The sequence below is a fragment of the Ascaphus truei genome, chromosome 4, assembly GCF_040206685.1.
Source record: "Ascaphus truei isolate aAscTru1 chromosome 4, aAscTru1.hap1, whole genome shotgun sequence".
NCBI lineage: Eukaryota > Metazoa > Chordata > Amphibia > Anura > Ascaphidae > Ascaphus > Ascaphus truei.
Window position 1 is genome coordinate 346,059,905 of NC_134486.1, and position 8,140 is coordinate 346,068,044.

The following is an 8,140-nucleotide window of genomic DNA, read 5'->3' on the forward strand; positions in this document are numbered from 1 at the left end:
GAAAATTAGATGATTCCGGCAGTAGAATTTTAGATGAATGGCAAGGAATAGAGTTGTGAGGCAGGGAAATTCATTACTAGTAGATTAAAATAGTCAAGGCTGGAGAAAAGGACATGTCAATGTGTGTTGTTACTGTATACAGATGTTGCAGGCGTTATTGTATACACTGGCACGTGCCAGTGGGTGCAATAATGCGCTACCTCGACCCATTTTCATGCGCAGGTAATGGAAAGAGCATGGTTTATACTCCCACTGGGTCATTGTGTGTGTCCTGCTGCAACGCGTCAGCAGGAGCAGTAACCTCTGCTACATCTGTACTAGTGTGCTGTACTTTTCATATTAGGAATAGAATAGCAAACATGGCTATTAGATAGGACAGTGCTAGAGAGACTAAAAAGAACATGTTTTGTTTTATAAAGGACCCAACAACTGTTTGGAAAGTTCTTTGTAGTACTGTATGTAGCATATTGATCTTGTTTTGAGCTATGACAATGGTGGTTTCTGTGAACATTCTGTACTGAATGTTTGCATGTTTTACATTTCTTTTGATTGCAGGGCTCTTCTTTGTGTTTTTATATTATAGTATTGCCAACAATTAAAGTAGGAAATTAAAGGTGGTAAGTATTGCACTCACAAAAGCAATCCCTGCTAGCTGCATAACATCACAACGATGCAATATGACAGTATCAGATAACAGATCTCAAGTCCTTCGGTTCTTTGTATCACTTAATTATGATCGTTATTATCATAGACAGTACATAAATAGATGACGTCAATGACTTTAGTGTCTGCCAGAGCCCCGCTCCTCTTCTTGGACAAGCTCCAACCACTGTGCTTCATTGATTTAAGGCATCTTTACGGGGTGTCTCCAATGAACGGTGTCTATTGGGCAGAGAGATGCTAAGCTATGTCCCATTGGGTAAAGGCATGAGGTACTAATCTACTAAACTTTAAGCTATTGTGAGATTCCTTTGAATGTTTACATGTAATCAATGGTATTACACTATACGTACTCCTTATCTCTTTATGCACGGTATATACCCATGATTACAGATGTGCAAACTCATCCAATTTTATTTCACCAAGTTTTGCTCAAACTTTCTAAAATGTTTGGAAATCAAAAAAAGTCTCTAACACTTTTAAGCCCACAAATGTGACAATGTTCAATGAACTTTTACATTTTCGAGTGCAATTGTTGAATTTTGTAGTGAATACCTTCAAATATGTTTTTTTGTTGGAGAGGAAATGAGACTCATCTACTGTATACAACACAGGGAGAGCTACCTCTGAACACACCTGAAATACCTGGAAAAGAAGCCTAACATTAGCTGAATTGCAGATTTAAACCTTTTAAACTTTTTTCTTAGGCATCTCTTGTGCATGTTTGCTGTACATCTCCAAGTGTTTTAGCAATGATTTTTATGGACGGTATATAAAAATGGGAACCAGAAGAAATTTTATCTGTCAACAGCTTAACAGCCACTTAATACTATTATAGCCATGGCTGGTCCAGACTATCTTTCTGCCCTCCTGTCACATAAGTCCTAGTAGCTACAGGCATTGACAGGATATCCTGTCGGGTTACACACCCCCTCCCTCACACAGCCTCCCTGAGTGGCAGGAGAGGTGGTGACACTGGGTCTGTGTGTTGCAGCCAATCATGATGTAGACCTTGTGCCCTCCCCTTTTGCATTAGGGAGGATGCCTTCCAAATTATGAGTCAGTGCTTTCCAACCCAGGGAAGGGAGAAGAGTTCAGCCCCAAATGGGGCTGAGTGAACCAAGATCTGTGCTTAGCACAATGCTTCAACATTATCTGCTGGCCAGCACCATCCAAGGGCCTGAAACCCATTCTCCACTATATGCAACGCTGGTATACCACCTGCAGTGACTGCATCAAATAAATACCCCTTTTATATACTTCTGGCTAAGCTGCAGTCTATTGGACAGCAGTAAAGGAGAAAAGAACTGTCATGGTAGGGACTGCCTGCAGCTCTGCTGTAGTCCAGCGGTGCACAAACTGGGGGGCGCGACTAATTGTTATGGGGGGGCGCAGCCAGCGGGGTGATTTTACCATAAGCAGAGAGAAAAGCTGTCAGTAGCTGCAATTTGTCCTGCAGCCATTAGTTGGCACTGTGCTGCACAGCTCATGCAGCACAGGCTTTGCCTTGCTGAACGCAGCGTGATAAGGTGAGTGTGTGTGTGAGTTTGAGTGTGTGTGAGTGTGTGTGAGGTTGTGTGTCATGGAAAGGAGGTCAAAGAGAGACATGGAGAGGGGGTCAAAGAGAGACATGAAGAGGGGGGTCAAAGAGAGACATGGAGGCGGGTCAAAGAGAGACATGGGGAGGTGGGAGGTGGGTCAAAGAGAAACATGGGGAGGTGGGAGGGGGGTCAAAGAGAGTTTGGTTATGGAGATCCATGATCCCTGAGCAACATTTAAAACGTGAATAAATAAATAATTCATAATACTGGTAGGTAAGAGGTAGGGGGGAGAGGGAAGGGAGGTAGCAAAGAGGTGGATGAATGCCCCCTCAAATGGATTGCCTTTGTGCATCAAAAAAAAAGATGCCAGCAAACAATAAAATAAACAGTGATCCAATACTAGAAAACTGCCTGCGCGCACGACTGCAGCCCAAGCGATTTGTGAAATTGGCTGCAGGAAATTGTAGACGCATGGCGGGCGCGTCACAAAGCTGGTTCTCACGTGCGCTGACGTCATTTGATTTTGATTACATCAGGCAGTGGGGGAGGCCCGAGAAATTTCATGGATGAAAAGGGGGGCTCGGCATAAAATGTTTGCTCACCCTTGTACTAACCGATGTTACTCAGTGAACGCTTTAGTTCAATTAAATCTATACAGTAGATGTAGTGTGTGATATAGTTTCCCCAGATAACACCGCATATCCCTCAATAACACAGGATATCATCCAATTTCCAAAGGATTAGTAGCAAAGTTAATATATAACAATATCTGAATTTAATGCTTAAGAGGAAACTACATGTGTGAAAGGATTCCATGTAATAATGGATTTAAGACAAAAGGTGGCACTGTGTGTGCTCATTTGCATGTCATTTCCCAGAATCCCTTGCTGCAGTGGAGCACTGTATGCTAGGTGATAATGGTGAAAAGCAGGGTTGAAGATCTGTCTAAGAAATGTGAATGTGCTCACAAGTAATATTTTTATTTGCTATATGCAGTACGGTGAAGGGTTTTCAGTCACCTTTTCACCCACCATAACCTAAATAATACATATACTATATATATACTACTACTGTTTTAAATCGTTTTAAACGTGCTACATTATGTGATCTAAAATATTAGCATTTTAACATAATTGCAAACTATTTCTACTTCTATTTCTTGTATTTCTCATACTGTAGTTGTATTTCCACAACTTACAGTAAATGTGAGGAAAACTGTGACTACCAGATTGTTGTTATAGAAAATGTTAATTTTATTTTTACGCCTAACCATTTTTCATATACTCTGAATTAATATAACCACTAGAGGTAGAAATACAGTAATTGTATATAGTAATGAATTATGCTTTCTAATATAAAAATATGAGTATAATTGTAAGAGGCGATCAAATAAATTGTGGTCTATATAAAAATGACAAATCAACCTTCTCATTATTGTAATTTGTCTAATATAACTTAATTTGGTATTGTCCTTTGTATAGCACTGCCAGTTACTATGACCTAATTTAATTACAGCAGAATGACAATCACACATAGATTCAATTAATTTTACTGAATAACCAACGTCCATTACAAAGATTACAATACCTGGAATATTGCTAAAATTAAAAATGATCATCTATAACCTACTATATTCAGAGCTACAATAATTTTAGTTTCCAGTACTTCATAAAATAAACAAAAAATATGCTGAAAATATTGTTAATAAAACATTGTCTAAGCTGTACCTGACTTAATGACCTTACGCCCAATATCCACACATGATCACACAGGAAGATGGATAATGGTCAGAACTTTATAAAACATACATGTAAAAATGCGTTCAGACACTTGACACTGAAGACCCATTCAGATATCTCGTTCTACCAGTAGAGCCTGAGAGCTACCCAAACCCACAGTCACTATCCAACACTAAAGCTGTATAACTTTGCCATTAGAATATCACTTACATACCTGTTGTCCCATATTATATCACTAACCCTATTACTACATATGTTGACATTTACAGTATATACAAGTACTGTACATATATGAAAGACGGATGATTCTGACACAAAGATTTTCCTTGAAGTAACTTCACTTTAAATAGGCTCAGTGTATAATACAGGCATAGTATGGGCTTGTCCTTTGTGTTAAATGGACACAATATTCCTAGCACTCATCCCTGAAGTACATACACTGTACAATGTTGAAACTATGGTAATTATACTTTCTCTGACACACGACACCCACACCTTATGAATAATCCCAGAAAATCAGGTCAATATTTGTTATGCGATGTCAGTAATATTTATTGCCGCATTGACGTTGACAATTTTGAACAGAGTTTAGTGCTCACTTGGCTGCGACTAGTGGTACAGAGGGTGGAGCTGTAAGTGTGGAATAGGAATAGGTAGGTAGCTTGGTAACAAATTAGAAGGAGAAGCAGGGGTAAGAGGAAGAGGTCAGACAGTTCTGAGCTGACCCGTCCAACATTTGCCATTTTGAGTGAATATATTGGGAGGGGGGTCAGGGCAGGAATGGCAAGGCTATGGGAGACTGATTCCTCTAGCAGCCAGGGGAATAGTTCCTCTAGCACAGAGGGGACTCTGGATACTCAGAGACCAAAAAAGATTGTGGTGGTAGGGGACTCCATTATTAGGAAGGTAAATAGGGCAATCAGTTGCCATGACCACATGAACCGACCAGTTTGTCTCCTGGGGACCCGAGTTCAGTACATTGTGGATAGGGTAGATGGGTTGTTGGGAGGGTCTGGGATTGACCCAGTGGACTTGGTACATGTTGGCACTTATGACAAAGATAGAGAAAGATGGAGGGTCTTAAACAATTATTTCAGGGATTTAGGCCACCATTTTAAGGCAAGGAAAATCAAGGTAGTATTTTCTGAAATACTATGAGTGCCATGCGCTACCCCAGGGAGACAATCGGATATTAGGGAGGCTAATGTATGACTAATAAAGTGTTGTTGGAAGGAGGGTTTGGGGTCTCTAAAGCACTGGGATTCCTTTTCTGAGAGGTAATATGTTTATGGTAGGGATGGATTGCACCTCAATAAAGAGGGATTTTCTGTGCTAGGAGAGAGAATGTTAAAAAGGTTGGAGGAGATTTTAAAATAGAATGAAGGAGGGAGGGACAAGAAACAGATAACAAACTAAATAGAATAGATAGTGATGGGGAAATAGCAAGGGGTCAGGGATGTAGAATGGCGGCAAGTGGGAGTTTGACAACAAGGGAGAAAACCATAGTAAATACAGATAATACTAATAAATTGTGTGGGTTGCATTGAAGGTGTTTGAAAACCTAGAAATATCAGATCTATCAATAAATGTTTGGGCAGGTCAACAATACTGATTAGGAAAATAGCAGCTGTTTCCCCCCTGGGGTCTAAATGTTAATTCAGGAAACATAATTTTTATTTTGAAGTCTCTGATACTAAATAAAAGAATGTTGATTATCAGGGTGTGAAGTAAATAAACATGTTGTTTCCCTCCTGGAATGTTTATCCAGGTGAAGATAGAGTATCTACTTCAAAAGACAGTTTATGATTCCTGCATCAAAAGCATTCCTGTAAGAAATTATCTTGGGTAACATACCACAAGAAGCAAAGAACTAAAAAGCCTCAACTACACAATAAAATTATTCTAACACCAAAACAGCAAAATAATAAAAATTATGTTATACCAAAATACTAGAAAATAATTAAATAAACACCTAACCAACAAAACAATTCAAGAAATAAAACTGCTAACCAATCCTAAAATGTAATAAAAACAAGCCATCCAAATACCAAACAATTTAGTGAAACCAATATCAGAATTAGAAAAAATAACAATCAATTGTAAACAAGCATTTTCCAAAAAATGCTTTGCCTGTCACTGTATTTATCTGTACCCTACAGATAAATACATTAGCAGACAAAGGGCAATGAAAAACATAAAGAAATAAATACAATAAAAAATCTGAAAATAGACAATTACATTCTTTCAATATTTTCCTTACCTTTAGAAGTCTACACCCTCCGATCTCTGTCGTGTCAGGAAGCTCTCGACCTGCGATGTCACCCCCCGCAATCCATCTCCATCCTCCTTGAAGATCAGCAACAGGTTAAAAAAAAATCTTCTTTCTTTCATCTTCTTTCACCTTCTTCTATCTTCTTCAGTCATTTTTTTCTGTAATCTTCTTTCTTTGTAACCCATTAGAACCCCATTGTAAATCCAACGACGGAAGTTGCTTCGCCGTCTTCTTGGGCTCAAATGAGATGGAACAGACCTTATATACCCTGTGACATCACATTTTATAGCCAAATGGTACAGCTCCTATCCGATTGGATGACTTTTAAATTTTTTTTATGGATGTGCTGTCATCTCCAAGGGAGGTACGTCACATCCTTTAAACCACATGGCTGATATCACATGGTATTACAGACAATGGGAATGGTATTGAAGACAATCCCATTGGTTCCTGTAACAAGTGATATGTTCCATTAGTTTTAAAGGATGTGACATTATCCCTTAAAGTGATGTCACATCATTTTTAACAAATGAAACATATCACATGGTACAGGAACCAATGGGATTGTCTGTAATCCCATGGGCTGTAATACCATGTGATATCAGCCATGTGGTTTTAAGGATGTGACGTACTTCCCTTGGAGATGACGTCACTCCCATAAAACATTTTTAAAAGCCGGTCACATGATACAGCGTCCAATCGGATTGGAGCTGTACCATCTGACCATAAAATGTGACATCACAGGCCCTATATAAGGCCTGTTCCGTCTCATTTTAGCTAAAGAAGACGACGAGGCAACTTCCTTTGCTAAATTTACCATGGGGTTCTATTGGAATACAAAAAAATAAGATTAAAGAAATGAAGAAAAGAATGACAGAAGAAGGTGCAAGAAGATTTTCATCAGAAGATTTTTTTTACCTGATGCTGATCTTCAAGGAGGATTGGGACGGATTGCGGGGGATGACGTTGCGGTTCGAGAGCTTCCTGATACGCCCCGCGGGAATCGAAGGGTGAAGACTTCTAAAGGTAAGGAAAATATTAAATATATGTAATTATCTTTTTTAAGGTTTTTTTATTGTATTTATTTTTTATGTTTTTGCTTGCCCATTGACTGATCATGTATGAATCTGTGCCCCTTTAGGGTACAGATAAATACAGTGACAAGCAATGCATTTTTTTGGCAAATGCTTGTTTACAATTGATTGTTATTTTTTCTATTTCTGTTTATTGTTTTTACAAAATTGTTTGGTATATGGATGGCTTGTTTTTATTACATTTTGGGATTGGTTAGCATTTTTTTTCTTGAATTGTTTTGTTGGTTAGGTGTTTATTTAATTGTATTGTAGTATTTTGGTATAACATAATTTTTATTCTTTTGCGGTTTTGGTGTTAGCATAATTTTATTGATGTGTAGTTGAGGCTTTTTAGCTCTTTTATTCTTGAGGTGTATAGGTGCTTGTGTATGTCTTTAATTGTTGTGTATTTTTTGGCTTGGTGATTTTTATTTATAGGTTGGTCATTGACTGCTATTGTGGCTTTTCATGCCCATATTATATAGTTCTGATGTACCACTGTGCCAATCAATGGATAGAGGGTATAGTGGCCCTTGGGTGGGTGGTTTGGCGTCCTGGGTAGGTAATAGGGGAGGGTAGGTTAACCCTTAAATTACTAAAGCGGTTATTAATTTCTAAGGTGATTAAGGGGTTGGAGCCATTAGATTGTATTTTTGATTGTACTCTTGCTGCCAACGGAGTACATGGACCTTGAGAATGGTGATGAGGATGCCCTTCAACATGGCAGGGGTAAGTAGAAGTTTTATTTTTGCTGGCTGGCTAATGTTTGATTTAGAATGGGCAAATGAGCTATTATTCATATCTGAATAATAGTAATTTTGCCCATTACTGTACTCTATGTGATGGTGGGAGTGG

The 8,140-nt window shown here is 38.6% G+C and overlaps 1 protein-coding gene across 1 annotated transcript in view; it reads left to right on the top strand.

Annotated features, from left to right (window-relative positions):
- Positions 1-8,140, top strand: part of CSMD1 (CUB and Sushi multiple domains 1) — a 2,556,145-nt gene that overhangs the window by 1,042,688 nt on the left and 1,505,317 nt on the right. The window lies entirely within an intron of this gene.